The 16,510-nt window shown below is 32.2% G+C and overlaps 1 long non-coding RNA gene across 3 annotated transcripts; it reads right to left on the bottom strand.

Annotated features, from left to right (window-relative positions):
• Positions 1 to 12,144: 12,144 nt before the first annotated feature.
• On the bottom strand, positions 12,145 to 13,742 carry LOC142636868 (uncharacterized). 3 transcript variants are annotated; one of them, XR_012844418.1, is made up of 3 exons: positions 13,315 to 13,736; positions 12,866 to 13,082; positions 12,145 to 12,696 (listed from the first exon to the last, which is right to left on the bottom strand). It is a non-coding gene; the product is annotated as an uncharacterized LOC142636868 (long non-coding RNA). The 3 variants fall into 3 exon arrangements; XR_012844419.1 differs by having other exon boundaries at positions 12,145 to 12,714; XR_012844417.1 differs by lacking the exon at positions 12,145 to 12,696 and having other exon boundaries at positions 12,796 to 13,082; positions 13,315 to 13,742.
• Positions 13,743 to 16,510: the final 2,768 nt, after the last annotated feature.

Consider the following 16,510-nt stretch of genomic DNA (forward strand, 5'->3'; position numbering starts at 1 on the left):
AGCGGACATTAGACACGCAGCCAATGTGGGATAAAAATCTCTATTTTCTTTTTTTTGAGTAAATAGTAATACTTATTAGAATACATACGAAAATAATAATAGTGTTTTAAACCGGCTTTATAAGACATTACATAACCAATATTTGAAACAATATCTAATTACGAGTAATACAATCATATTAAAAAATTTATTGGAAAACGAAAAGGATTTTTCTCCAATTTCACGTGTGGCTTCACTTTCAGTAACATTAATAACATATAAATTATACTGTAAGTAGCAATTAACCCTATACTTGGTCAGTTTAGTCCGCGTCCGTTTGGGTACTGTACAGTTTTTGGTACTTATTTACACAATACGTATCAAAAGACACGGTTTTGGGGAAATTTTACGTCATTTGTGTGACAAAAAGCTACAAGTAACTTGTTTCCAAAAATAAAAATAAAAGTTAGAATACTGGCAAAAAAGGCTAAGACAAAAAATACATAAGGCAAAAAGATTTTTGCCTTTACCGAAACGGACACAAGTGGAATGGATGAAATGCAATAATAACAAAAAGGAAAAAGTCTATTGCACAGTGTGTTTTACACGCTACAATAATACACTGAAAATGTGACCTTATCTCACATTTTCATCTTTAAAGATTTAACACAGTTTAACTTTAAAGATTTTTAATACAGTTATATTTTAATGGAGTAAAATATATATTTTTTAGATTAGTTATATTTTCCCCCACTGGGTTTATCCTTGATAAGGTTTTAACTAGACATATTCTTAATAAGTGGTCATTTAAGAGGGAGTGTTGAAAACTGAGATTAGTTTATTGGCTGGACTTTACTGTGGTGATAAGATGCTAGCTGGATTTTGATAAGTTGCGGCCTTTAATAAGCTGTGTAATTACCACAACATCTTCCAATCAAATATTCTACTTTATCTGTTACTCATCAGGCATACAGACTATACTTGACTATATATATAGTATGTAGTTGTAAAGAATAGATACACATTGAATAAAAAGGAAAAGAACCACTTGTACTACAGCAAATATAAAGTGGATGACCACTTACATATAAAATCCTACATACAGTAAATCTAGTTTTTACTGCTTTCCCTTTTTATTTTATAATAATCACTACCTTTAAACTATTTTCTAGTTTCCAGTCAATAAATACCAAATATTTGGATACCAACAACAGATAGTGTAGAAGCCAAACGTGACAAAACTTATTTTTGTATTTATTTGACACTATCTTTATTACTTTTTGTTTGTGCTTTACGAAAATAATAATAGATTTTCTAAACGACAAACTATATTTAAATCTGAATATTTAAATAAGTGAACTTTAACATATGTACCCATAAATTCAAACTTTTACAGGTAATCATAAACATACAATTAACCATAAACATATCCTTCAAATTTAATAATGATAAATGATTTTTTTGTTCGTTATTTATATGTATATCTATTAGCTAGTAAATATATATAATTTTTTTTTTAAACAATCCCGTGCATTGCATAGGTTAGCAACTAGTTAAAATATATTTCGAAAAATCAACAAGTAAAATAAGATTAAATTTTTTTTTTATTTTTTATGCTCATACCAACACATTTAAAATTCGGTCTAATTGTATTAATACTCATTAAACTAAAATTTTAGTAAATTAAATGATTTTACGGAGAAATTTACATTTTGAGTAAAGTGGAGCATGTTAAAACAGTAATTAGATGAATTTTGCAATATATATATATACAAATCATAGTTTGGTCCACAAAAGGTTTTGCAACCAAATATATGGGACAACTTTTCACCGTTTCCATTGTATATCTGATAGATAATTCCTCTTGAAAGTTGAGAGACCCCAAAGTACACAAGCGTGATGGTTAATAGTCACAATGCATTCCCTGCTCATATAGAGATAAGTAACAAGGTGTTAGCTCCAAACCTTCTAAGAACACTAGACATATGATGTCACCAGCAAGTCTAAAATCTGTTGAAATGATATTTCCATTTTGTCCTTGCATTAAGATTTGCATCCTAAAAAAATTGACAAATTCAATCTTGATATTTGCCGAATGATTAGAAGCAGGGAGGTCTTGTTGATAAGGTGCCTAGTTTTGGTGTCTCCATAAGCTAATTTCAATCTTTTGATTAGTTCAACTTTGCCTCTCCTTCTGTTCTCCCTGTTGTATTCCCTCATTGGTTCTCCGTTTCTCATTTGTTGCTTTAAACCCAAATCGTTAGACAATTTCGTCCACCTCCCCAATTGATGACCCTTAGCTTATTTCTTATTAAAACATATTCCCAAACATCAACATGTAATTAACAATAAACATGAATCATAAAATATGATTACAATTATATATACGCTCATTATATATGTGTGTGTGTCTATATATATATATTTGGTTTACCTCTAGTACGTTTTTAACTGGACATATCCTTTTGTTTTAAATATATAATGACAAGTGGTAGTAAGTTTACCACCGAGGTGGTGTGGTCCATTGGTTCTGGGTGAGGCACAAAGAGCTACGCCAAGGGTGAGGTCCCATGTTCGAGTCCGAATATGGACTTGCGTGGGGTTGCCTTCCTTGGTAGACTAGGCCAATGGTGCCTTTCGTGAGGCTGGGGAAGGTATGGCTCACCGGTCCCCCTGCACCCTAGCAAGGCCCGGACCCTGGTGGGTAGGGTGCTACTATGGTCATGCCACCCAGGTAGGATTGCCACGTTGGTCGCCCCTACCCATTTTTCATTTAGCAAAAAAGCAAAAAAAAAAAACAAAAAAAAGATAAAGTGGTAATAAGTTTTAATTTCCACATTTTAGATAGTTAGTGGGTGATGTGGCAGTTTCTCATTAAAAAAAAAAATCCTTTTTAAAAAGTACTAGAAAAACCTTGTCTTCACTATCTTCCCCAAGAACTCAAGCAATGACACATGAATAGCATTTCCTAGGACAAAATACCAATGAGGGTGCTTGCTATATTGCTGAGAGAAAGAACACACAATTATCTATTGTCTAGAATCTTCAAACTCACATGGATTTCAATAGATCATTAGATTTTTACAAATAGAGGATCCACATCAGTGGATGCAAATTTTTTTCCATTTTGCACATCTAAAACCTACTTTTTTCTATTTTACACATTCATTTTTACAAAACACTTACATCAGTTTATCTATTCTATACATTTATTCAATAAAATATTCATTCTTTTACGTTTTTTATTATTTTCTCACTCATGGCCTCTCTCTCTCTCTTAGACCCAACCACGTCATCATCACTGAGCCACCATCAAGCCAAAACCCAAATTTGTTTACTTGCTCTGTGCTTTTTTTGTTTCTCATTCTCATGGTTGATCAGAGCCGAAACCCAAATCGAAGCAAAGGTTAATCGGAGCGAAGGTTGAAGCCAAAACCCAAGGTTGATTGGAGTGAAAGTTGATCAGACCCATTCGTCTACTGTGGCTGCGAAGGTTGATTGGAGCCTCCTTAGACTCTCGCCGAAGTCGACGCCAACGAAGAGGATGCCATGTTCTCCGTTTACTAGATGGTTGAGAGCTTACAGATGTAGAAAAAATGCTTGAAGAAAGTAGAGCTTACAAATGAGTGGTTGAAGCAGAGAGTGAATAAGAGTGAGAGAGAAGGAAAAAAGAAGCAGAGACAAGAGAGAGAAAAAATTAATAAAATAATAAATGGACGAGCTACAGTAACCGTGTAAATATACACAGTTACTATAGCAAGTGTATAAATATACACATCTTTACACATTTTTAGAAGCACTAATGTGGAGTATTTTTGAGGCAAAATGTGTAAAAGTGGTGTCTTTTTTTTCATTATTATACAAGATTTTGTATCCACAGATGTGGATGCTCTTAGTATATGTTAAACATGGTGATTGTTGATTGCAAATTAGTAAAATTTTGTAGTTTGTAATTTAACATTTGATTTTAAAATAACTTTTTTTGAAATTAAATTTACTTATCTTTATTTTATTTACATTTCTTCATTATTATTATTTTTTTGAACACACCTTCAAGTACTATATATAAAACTTTAATAAGAAAAATGAAAAAGGCATGGGATAATTAATGATGAATATTATCAGATTAGAATATGCTTTATTAGATGTGATCAGGTTTTTTTTTTGCCAATGACCTGGCCTTGAAGGGGGGGGGGGGGAAGAGAGAGAGATAGAGAGAGAAATATGCAATGGAGCAGTAAGAGAGAGATGTATACTTTTTTTTTTGGATTTAGATCCTCTATATTTTTTAGAGTACTCAATCAATAAATTTATTTAAATCCTAGCCACTCTTTTATGATTTAAGGATCTAAATTCTGTCATTTCAATCTTTCACTAACAATACTTTTAAAATAATAAAATAATGTTGCAAACAAAACAATTAAGATTATTGTTAGTGAAATACTGACATGACAAAATCTAGACTATTAAATCATTAGAGAATGATTAAGATTTAAGAAAATCTATTTAGTAGAGTACCCTAGGAAATCAAGAAGATCTGAATCCCTTATTTTTAGGTTTAGAAATAGGTATGAAATGTAATAAATAAGGAATAATTAATAAGATCCTAATCAGAATATTAGCATTAATGAGTGTGTTTTTTTTTACCGTTGGATCTACTTAAATCCAAAGGTTTAGAAAATGTATCTCTTACACTAGTATGACGTTTGATATGGGAGAATTCACATTACTTTTGGCATCCAAATTCCTAGAAATTTGATTTCTTGCAATCTGGATGCTTAGGAATATAGTTATTCCTATGTTTGGTTTCATTAGGACTCTCTTAAGATTCCTAGGAATATGAAATGATAATGTTTGGTTTATTCCTAGGAATTTTAAATGAATTATTTATTTGTCTCATTCTATCCTTAAATTTGAATATGAACTACCAAGTCTTTTAAAAAAAATATTCCTCTAAATAAATAATGAAAAACAAAATATAAACTATTAATAATTTGTTGAGCAACACACACACAACTGCAAAAGTGAATACCTGGCAATAATGGGAGGTCCCCTTTAAACTTTTTTTTTTCCCACACGTGAAACATAAATAGAACTTTGTTAAAGAATATATCAATAGAGTTGTCTATCCTGTTTATATTATTTTGGCAGGAAAAGATAAAAACAAGGGAAAAAATATTGATGATTTATTTTATATTTTATCTTATTTGCTAAAATGATAAGGAAAAATGATTAAAATTGTCAAATTTATAAAAAAATACAATTTCCTTTAAGCTTGAGAATTTGGATACCCACCTATTTTAAAGGAAATCCACATTCCTACTGAGAGGGGTTTAAAGAGGAAATCCAGATTCCCCTAGCATCTGATTCTATTGCGTAATTTGCAACCAAACATAAGAATCTTTAAACATTTTTGGGAATCCTAAAACATTACCCCTTACCCAACGTTACATAGGTGTAATTTGAACCCATTTCATATATAATATATAAAAATTTAATAAGGAAAACAAAAAAGGCATGGGATAATTAAAGATGAATATTATCAGATTAGAATATGCTTTATTAGATGTGATAAAAAATTCTCTCAATTTTTTTCACCTCTTCCTTAGTTTCAAAGTCAGTTAAATTACTATGTGAGTCTCTCTAATTTAACTCTACTTCCATATTTTTTTAATGTTTAGAAATTTGGAATTTTTTTTTAATGTTTAAAGTTTTGGATTGTTTTTGATTATTGATTTCAAGGTTTCTTTGTGTGTATGGTAATGGAATGGGTATGTTTTTGTGGCAATTTCTACTATCAATTTTAATTATTTTTTAAAAATTATAAATTTGGATAGTTTTTAATTTCTGAAATTGGATTTTCTCGTGTAACATTATATATCGGGGTGATTGCTTGGTGTTAAAGCACAAATATTAGTGCTCTTTTATCCATATTTCGTGTAACATTAGGGTGTTAATTATATATATTTTTTTTAATAATTAAGTTGGGGTATAAGATGTTGATATTAATTTTGTACTCACAAACGGAGAAACATTAGCTTTGTTGTGGGGACTTTAACGAAATTATCAGACAAGATGAGAAACTTGGGGGTGCACAAAGATCTCATTGTCAGATGCAGCAGTTTAAAGAAGTGATCGATGAGTGTGGATTTATGGATTTGGGTTTCGAATGATCAAAGTTTACTTGGAGTAAGCACTTCGAAAGTGGAGTTTCAATTTGGGAGAGGCTTGATAGATGTTTGGTCACAAATAGCTGGTTCATGAAGTTTGCAGGTTCAAGAGTGTACCATTTAACTTGTATGTCATCTGACCATGTACCTATTCTCATCTCACTCTTGAGTTTGATTCCACCTGTTTGGAAAAACTCTTTCATTTCGAACAAATGTGGCTCTTAAATTCAAGCTGTGAGGAAGTAGTATACTCAACTTGGGGTAGTGGAAGTGGTCTCGGGGCTGAGGGAAATATTTTGAGAAAAGTGGAAAAATGTGGGAAGGAATTGGGTCGGTGGGAGAAATATGTTTTTGATAATATGAGGGTGGAGTTGAATCGGTTAAAGCAGTTTTTAGCTAAGGAAGAAAGGGATGCCATGATTAGTGGGAACAATTTTCGGGTTAGAGAGATTAAGAAAGATATTGAGGTTTTACAAGATAGGGAAGCAACAATGTGGGCTCAACGTTCTAGAGTTCTTTGGGCAAACCAAGAAGATAAAAATACTAAGTATTTCCATTGTCATGCCACAAAGAGATTCCAGAAAAACTCTATGGAAGGAATTAGAGATGAGGATGGGGTATAGAGAAATAGTCAAGAAGAAGTAGGTGAGGTCATGATTAAATATTACAAGTCACTCTTTGCTTCAATAGAGGGTAGTGTTCTAGCTAGCATGTTAGAGTGTGTGCCTACAATGATAGATAAGGAGATGAATGCAACCCTATGTAAGGAGTTTGAGGCATGTGAAGTTATTAGTGCATTCCAACAAATGGCTCCTCTCAAAGCACTTGGACCTAATGGTATGCCGCCGCTCTTTTATCAACATTTTTAGAGCACGGTAAATCATGATGTCACATCATCCATATTGTCTTGGTTGAACTCAGGTACCATACCAACTCCCTTAAACCATACTCTTATTACACTTGTTCCCAAAATAAATTCTCCTAAATATGCACACCAATTTCGTCCCATCAGCCTTTGTAATGTCCTTTACAAAATCTACTCCAAAGTCATTGCAAATCGCCTAAAAAAAATACTTTCATCCATTATCACAGAACACCAATTAGCCTTCACTAAGGATAGATTAATTTTGAATAACATTTTGGTGGCTTTTGAGACCTTACACAGTATAAAGAAGTATAAGGGGGGCTCTTATGGGTACATGACACAAAAACTGGATATGAGTAAAACATATGACCAGGTGGAGTGGTATTATTTAGAAGGGATAATGAGGAAGATGGGTTTTTGGGAGAGATGGATAAATCTTGTGATGGGTTATGTGAAAACAGTTTCGTATTCGGTTTTGGTGAATGGTGAACCATGTGGGGTGATTTTTCCTACAAGGGGGATTAGGCAAGGAGATCCACTTTCACCTTTCCTATTTCTTCTTGGTATGGAAGGGCTGAATGGTTTGATAAAAAAAGGCTGAATTATAAGGCGATATCCATGGCAACTCCCTTTGTAAGAGAGGCCCAAAACTAACGCATCTGCTCTTTACAGATGATAGTCTTATTTTTTGCATGGCTACAATGGAGGAGTGTGACAAGGTGATGGACATACTAAACAAGTATGAGGAAGCCCCAGGACAAAAAGTAAATAGAAGTAAAACCTCTTTGTTCTTTAGCAACTCTGTATCGAAAGAAGTGAAGCATGGGATCAAGGTGACCTTGGGAGTTCCAGAATCCATGCAATATGAAAAATACCTTGGGCTACCCTCTTTAGTTGGTAAAGGAAAAAAAAAAAAAAAAGTTTCAATTACATAAAGGAGAAGGTATGGAGGAAACTTCAAGGGTGGGAAGCAAAATTACTCTCTCAAGCCGGGAGGGAAGTGCTCTTAAAGGCAGTTAATCAAGCCATCCCTACTTACACTATGAGATGCTTTAAATTGCCAGTAAGTTTATGCAATGAGATTAAGGCCCTTATAAAGAAGATTTGGTGGGGAAAAAGAGGTGACCATCTAGAAATTCATTGGGTTAAATGGGAGGACATGACAAAATCTAAAACCATTGGTGGTATGGGTTTTCGAGATCTTGCCATGTTCAATGGCTCTCTTCTAGCCAAGCAAGCATGGCGACTCTTGCATAATAAGTCCTCACTCTTCTGCAAGGTATTTAAAGCTCATTACTTCCTAAATTCTTCACTTATGGAGGCTGCTGACTCAAGGTTAGGATCTTACGCTTGGAAAAGCATTCTTAGAGGGAGAGACATCATTCAAAGGGGGGCAATATGGAGGGTTGGAAGTGGAGAAAAAATTAATATATAGCAGCAACATTGGCTGCCAAGAAAACACCCCCCACGGCAGCCAATTTGTCCAATAGAAGGTTTTGAAAATCATACAATGGATTTGCTTATAAATCATTCACAAGAAAATGGAATGAAGAGCAGATTAATGGTCTATTTGTGGAAGAGGATGCTGAGTTGATTAAGACAATCCCTCTTAACTGAACAGTAACAGAGGATTCCTTATATTGGCCTTACTCCACTTCAAGTCACTATACATGTAAGTCCGGTTACAGGTTCCTTAAGCAAGAGTCTGAGCTGCAATTAAACCCACAAGCCCACCTAATCTGTGACAAACAGGTCTAGAAGGAGATTTGGCAGATGCAAGTTCCACCAAAAATAAAAAATTTCCTTTGGCGAGCTTGTCTTAATGCTCTACCAACTAAACAGGCATTGATGAAGAGGAAGATCGTAACTAATCCGATCTGTGTGAGATGTAATTCTGCTGTGGAGGAACCCGAGCATGCATTATGGTCATGCTCGGAGTTGGATGTGGTGTGGGCTGATCGTGGAGTATGGGATTTTAGGTTTGAGATTGAGTTTATGGATGTAAAGGAGCTGCTCTCTTGGTTGATTGCAGAAGGGAAGTCACTAGTACTGTTTGCATACATGGCTTGGATGGTGTGGAATCAGAGAAATAAAGCCCGACTGAACTTACAAGTTGTTTCGCTTCATCAAGTGGCAAAACAGGCGAAGGGAATGTTGGCACAGTATCGAGCAAATCTGCAGGCTCCAAACATCCAGGTAATTAATAGTGGTAGTGGAGGAACGAGGTGGAGATGTCCGCAAGCTAGGTTGGTGAAAATAAATTTTAATGGGGCTATATTTGGTGAATCAAACATGTCCGATATTGGAGTGGTTATACGGGATAGTAATGGAGCTGTTTTGGCTTCTTGCTCAGAAAAAATCCCTTAAGCATATAAGGCTGAAGAGATTGAGGTGCTGGCAGCCCTCAAGGCTTTGTCTTTTGCATTTGAGTTGGGTTTTCGAAGTGCTATCCTTGAAAGTGATTCTCTTGGACTGATTCAAGCTTTGAAGTCAAGGGAGCGTAGCTTATCAGCAACAGGTTTACTGATAGAAGATGTGAAAATGTTTGCTAACAATTATGTAAGTTTGTTGTATTCTCACATTAAATGTCCATTTAGTGGGGAGGATGGAAAAGTGAGAGGATAGAAAAGTTTTTAGTTTTCCTTAGATGTGTTTGGTTGAAAAGGTGGAAAAGTAGAAGGATGGAAAACTTTTTGGTTTGGTTAAAAATTAGGTTTGTATAAATTTACTATTATGTCCCTCTTAAATAAATACAAAAAGTAATACATTATACTTTTGAAAAAAAATTTGTATAGATAAAAGTGGACATTTCAAAAAATAGCATAAGAAATCATCCAAAGGTGTTTTCTTAAAAAATAATAAAAATAAAAATTAAGAGAAAAAAAAGAAAGAAAAGAAGAAGAACCCACCTGACAAGACAAAACAAAAGAAAGAAAAAAAAAAAGTGGGGGCAGTTTTGTCAAAAAAAATTCTCACTTTTCACTCCAATTTTCTCTCCAATTTGGAGAGATTGTATTTTGAAGGGGAGGAGAGAAAACTTTTAGGCCCCACCACTTTTCTCTCCCCCTCCCCCTCTCAACCAAACAGTGAAAAATGTTATTTTTCACCCTATTTTTCTCTCCTTATTTTCTATCTTCCCTGTTTTCACCTCAACCAAACACACCGTAAGAGAAACGGTAATAGAGTTGCTCATAGTCTGACGAAAAATGCATTATGCATATCAGATTTTTTAGTGTGGAATGAAGATGTCACATCGCATATTGTTTCGATTTTACAATTGGACGTAGTTGAATTACATTAATAAAATCCATCACAGTAAAAAGAAAAAAAAAAAAAAGTGTCGATAGAAATGACATGAAGCAGATATGTAATAATAATGTTGACTAATAACTTTTCTTTATGTCATTTCCTTTATTAGGCCTATAAGGAAATTGCGTCATAGATAGTTGTTGGAAAAATTGAAAAGTTTATGACTTTTAATGCCTGTTCCTTATTAGGCTAATGTTTTAAGCTTAAAGGACCTGGTGTCTGTTAGGCAAAAAGATTTTTGCATTTTGCATTCCACTTTTTGTCTCAATTTTTTATTTATTTAAATATAACGAAATTAATATTTTTAAATTAAGTTAATTTTTATCTTTCTTTTTTTGTCACATATTTAACAAATAAATTATCAAAATTTATATATTTTTTTTGTCTCATATTTTAACAAATATGCTAAATGAAATTGATTTTAAAAAAATAAAATAAAATAAAAAAGCTAAACAAAATCAAACAAATGGTGTGTTATAGATAGTTCATGTTGGCTTTGCTATTTCTCTGTCATGATCACATTCACATTCACATTAAGCTAATGAGCTCCAAAAATACAATAGAAACTAAAAGGAAGACACCAACTTAGAGTCTTTGAGATACAATTTCATTTATAAATAATAAATAATAAATAACAACAACAATGAGACATAAAGACTACTTCATTGTTAAAAGATAATTATAATTTTTTTTTAAGAAAGTGACTCTATATCCCAAGCATTATCTCCGTCAAATTAGTATAGACACTTTAGATACTTCTAAAGACCCCTTTAGGACCTCTTGCAAGTTAATTATTGACACATACTTTTATTTCATCAGATTTTACCTAATTCTGGTAATGATATGGTGGCTGTATATTAGCCAGAGAACGCTATCTGCAAATTTCATTACTTTTAAACTATTCAAATATTTCTTAATTTTATATATGTGAACCACTAAAATGACTCGCAAAAAAGTGCTAATATGATTCTTTGTGATCAAGAGTTATTCGATTAAGTTTGACATGCTTTTGTAGTAAGGAGGAAAAGTAAACAAATGTCTTGAAATTGGTTAAAGAAATATTTTTGATATTTTTTTATGAGAAAATAAAAAAATAAGTGATTTTTTAACAATTTTTTATAATTTCCATAAAAATTATATAAAATCTTTCTTAATACAGTGCATTAACCAAATGCCACCAGTTAACTAGACCATTGTATTAAGAGGCCAATACTAATTGGTTGGCGCGAAGTACCACATTACCCTTTTCAAAGTATCTAATAATCTTCCAAAGTGAGGGACTGTTTGTTCTTGACTGTAGGTTGGGTCTTTGTCTTGCCTAGTCAAAATTGGCAACCCAAGTTGGACAGACTTGTAGACATCATGAGTACCACTATAATGATTGATGTATACAAGTCTTAGCATGTGTAGAATAGTTTTCCAAGTAAGACAACAATGGGTACTAAGGTAATGTTTGGATTGCACGTGTCCTCGTTTTGTTAAAATACGTTTCAATTTTTTTTTTTTTTTTTTTTGGACAGCTCCTTTTGTACTGTACTGTTTATTGTTTATGAACCGTTAAGAAGCTTATGAACAGTATATTTGCTGGGTTTCATGCCTTTCTATTTTTTTTGCCGTGATTTTTTACTTTTTCTTATGGCGGTGGGTTTATGTTATGAGACTTATAAACTTCACTTTTCAGCAATTTTTTATTAAAAATAGGTCCTACGGTATTAGTTATACATTTAAAAATTATTTTACTACGTTGTTTTTAGCTTTTATTTTTCAGTTTTCAATTTTTAATTTTTAACTTTCAGTTTTCAGCTGTATTCAAACAACCCTAATTCAATTGAAAACTAAAGAACAATAGGATTCAATAAAATCAAAAACAAGACAACGAACATATGTAATCTCAAATCTCAATCAAAACATGTACACAATGAAAAAGGAAAAGAAAGAAAGGAAAAAATAATTAAAAATAAAAGATCACGCAACAAATGCTGCAAGCTTTATAGTTACTATATATGATGGCTAGTAGGTCCAGCTGCAATTTGGTCAAGTATAAAACAATTTGAAGGCAGACATGAATGGAGGGTATCAATATTTTTCCGAGGTAGAGGAGATTTAAACACAAACCCAGGCCCAGGAACCAGCATCAAAGGAGTACTTCACAGCCACATATATATGAAGTTCAGAAAACACTGCCGAAAAGCTTTCAATGACATCCAAAATCTGCCATGAGGTACCATCCATTGATGGTACACTAAAAATTATCTGAGCTTAAGGGGAGGTTTTCCTGGCCTAATTGCAATCAACTTGGTTGCTTTCGAACAAGCCTCCTAGAATACATAGATACATACACATATATATACATGCACACACACGAAGATCTACCTGTAGAGAGATGCAAGACTAATGTGATATCAGAAACATATATGATCTTATCTTACATGAGTTCCCAATTTAGTAGGTTATGATAGTGGTAATTAAGGATGTTAAATGTGCAATAAAAATCAATGAATTAAAGAAAAAAAGTACATATATAGAGGATGATGATGCTTACAAAGGATTGCAAGAGGTATTTACATACAAGTACTATCAATAATCATCACATTTGGGCCTGCGTGACTCCCCTCATGCCAAGTAGGAAGGTTGCCAACACTCTTTGACAAGCTTCTTAGATGGCATTCAGGGAGCCAGGCAAGCATAGCTAGGCATATCAACAGTAGACGAGTACTACCAGACTTGGTCTGGTCCTTCAAGTTTTGAGCTTCCCAAACCTGTAAAATCCCCCACAAAGTTATGAAAGCATTTAGAATTACACCAAGTACAAAAACAATGGTAATTAAGAACATACAATTCTTCTTGCCCTACCTTTAAAAATGGAAGAACAGACTATTTAGTTAATAATAATGTTGAAAATATGAAATCACCAATAACTAAAGCTGTTATTTTCAGGTATATATTGCTGACTTTATTAAATAAAGTGTTCCTAGGACTAGGAAAACGTACCAGCTGAAATGCAGAGAGAATAACAAAATTTGCAGATGGTAACAGCAGAATTTCAGAGAGAAAGCAGTGTGTTTGCTTTCCCCACTATATTGTAGAACTACACATATATATAGCATAGTTAAGCTTTGATGAACTCCCTTATAATATCATTTGTGTGGCCTTGAAGAGAGGCAAAGGGTAGCAGCTAGGAATGGATAGAGAGAGAGAGAGAGAGATGTAAAAGCAGAAGGGTAAAGGAGATAAGACAATAGAAAGCCCATAGATAGGAGAAGGACAGGTCCTATAGAAGGCGGCAGCCAAGGCCTCTTTCTAACAGTAGTTCCATCGATAGAGCCAAAGCTGCCTGGGTTTTGCAGGTAGCCTCCTTTGGATTTTCTTCACTCCCTCGGAAAAGGTGATCCCTCTTTCCCCATTTCATTAACTTTGTGTGTTTTTTTTTCTTTTCTTTTTTCTACTTTAAATTCTATTTATATACTGTTTATATGTTAATTTTCTTTTTGAAAATTAATTATTAAAATCTTTTACTGGGTACTAACCTTTTTTAGGCTAGATGAAATGTCAGTAACCTCTTTTATTATTATTATTTTTTAAGAGGGTTTTAATTTATGGCGTTCGCTTTTAATAATTTTTCACCTATCAGAATTATTATTTTGCATTTTTTTAAGTTTTTGGAACCCTATTTTATTATTATTATTTTTTTTTAAGAGAGTTTCAACATATAACTCCGTTCTTAATAATTTTTCATTAATCAGAATTATTATTTTGTATTTTTTAAGTTTTTGTATCATATAAAAAAATTGATTAGAAAGCATAATTTTGAGTTCATTTTTAATTTTATCAATATGTGTTTTTTACTCGATTTTGTAATGGACATAACAAATGATTAAAAGGGTTATGCAAAAAATAAATGATTAAAAGGGACTATTTGTTATATAAATAAAAATCTCAAGAGATGGAACATATAATTTATAAAAATAAGCAAACTTCGACAAAGGTTATTGCAATTTACCATTCTTTTTTTTTAGCATTTACATTTGTATAGCCATAAATTTAGCAATATGTTTCCACAAAAAGTTATTTTATCTATCTCACCTTATTACTTTACAAAATACCCAACATCATGGTTTTATTTTAGCTTTCACCAAAATAAAATAATATAAATAACACAATAAAATAATATATCTACTATAATAAAATAATATATTCACTACAAAGTAATGTGAACACATAGATAAAATAATATATTTCATATAAAGTAGGGTAAACACACAATTTAATAAATTTTTTTTTTTTTTGGCTATGAGCTACTGTGCATAAGCACTTTTGGTTGTACATTGTAGCTGTGAAGCCAAATTATTTAGCTTTTGACTTCACCAATGCAGCCATAAATTTGTGTTTGGTAGTACTAAAAATAGCAATATAGCTTTTTAGCACCACCAATACTAATGCTAACATGGTTTAATCTCTTCGATCTTCTTCTTTTTTCTTTTTTTGAGTAGGTTTTAAACTATTCAACTGTACACAATGCATTCATATAAAAATCCCACTTTTTATCAGGTACAGATATGAACGTCTCTATTGTCAAAAAAAAAAGATATGAACGTCTCTATATTTTTTGGGGGGGATAGTTACTTGTCGAAAGAAAGATGGAGACAAAACCAGTGAATAAAACAAGGAAAAGTGTTGCACCTTGCGTTAGATGAGGTCGAGGCTGATTCTCCAACACTGAAGTTAGTCATGTATGGACAAAGTCATCTATATAAATTTAATTGGGGGTAAGGGACAAACAGAATCAACAAAGGCTATGACTTATTACATCGAGTTTGTGAAGATAATGCCAGTAGTTTTCACTGAATTAGCTAGGATTTCCCCACCTCCTCACCACAAAAGTAAATAGTTGGATCAGCAACAATTCATGTTAAATAATCTCCTTCATAATGATAAGTTGATGGTAATTAATATCCTTTTCAATGTTGCCACTGGCATTATTATGATGGTGAATTAGTGTCTCAACTTCCATTCAATCAATATATTGCCAACCTTTCTATTTGAAATAGATTCATTCATGGTTCAAATTAAATAAATTATAAAAAATTTGGAATTATATAATGTCATGTTATTTAAAATTTAAATAAGATTATGTTTTGGATGCTGTTAGATTCGAAAAATAAAATTTTAATTGTAAATGGACTTTTCATTTCAAGTAGAGTGGAGATTTTTTTTTTTTGTTGAGAGAGAAGAGTGGAGAGAATTTTATTCCCAATGTTTCTTCCTAATTTATCATCAATTTGCCATTCTTCCAACAAAATTGGTTCCCTAGTAATTGATTCCATCAATTGGCATCATTGATAGCCATTGTTCTCTAAAATTTATTGAAGATAATTTTGTTCTTCCAAAAAATTAAAAAAAAATTAAATTTTTTTTTTATATATCTATCTTTACTAATATATCATTCTATTATTTTGATAGAGTTTGATTAATATTTTTCATGTATAATGTGGTTGATATTCTTTGAAATTATATTATAGTATGCTATTTTTTTTTTTTTTGTACAACTAAACTTGTTAAGTTTCAAATAAATTATTCAAATTCTTCATTCTCTTAAAGGAGATTATAATGATAATCAAAACTCATAACAAGCTTATACTGAATATGTATAATTTATTCTTTAAATTTTATTGTAGATAATTTGTTTTTCCTAAAAATTAAACAATTTCGAAAAGTGATTTCAATCACTTTATTTTACATATATATAATTTTATATGTTTTTTATTGATATTATTATTCTTTTTTGAAATGGTTCGTATATATTCTTCTAACTATTGCTATTTTGCATTATATTTTCATAATTTCTTATTGTAAAACTAAAATTTTTAAGTTTTAAACTTATTATTCAAATTTTCATTTTCTTAAGGGGATTATTATGATAACCAAACCTTGTCCCATAATTACAATTGATATTACTCCAATTTGGACCGAAGTGAACAAAGTAGATTGAATGGACTGAATTGGGCCGAAATGGATAGAGGTAGACCGAATGGACCGAAGTGGACCGAACATGACCAATTTGATATGTTTTTTTTTTTTTCATCTTTACAACCTAAAGTAGAGTTACAAGGAAAAATAAGAGAGAGAGAGAGAGAGAGAGAGAGAGAGAGAGAGAGAGAGAGAGAGAGAGAATAATCACTTTTCCAGG

This window comes from Castanea sativa, chromosome 5, assembly GCF_040712315.1.
Source record: "Castanea sativa cultivar Marrone di Chiusa Pesio chromosome 5, ASM4071231v1".
NCBI lineage: Eukaryota > Viridiplantae > Streptophyta > Magnoliopsida > Fagales > Fagaceae > Castanea > Castanea sativa.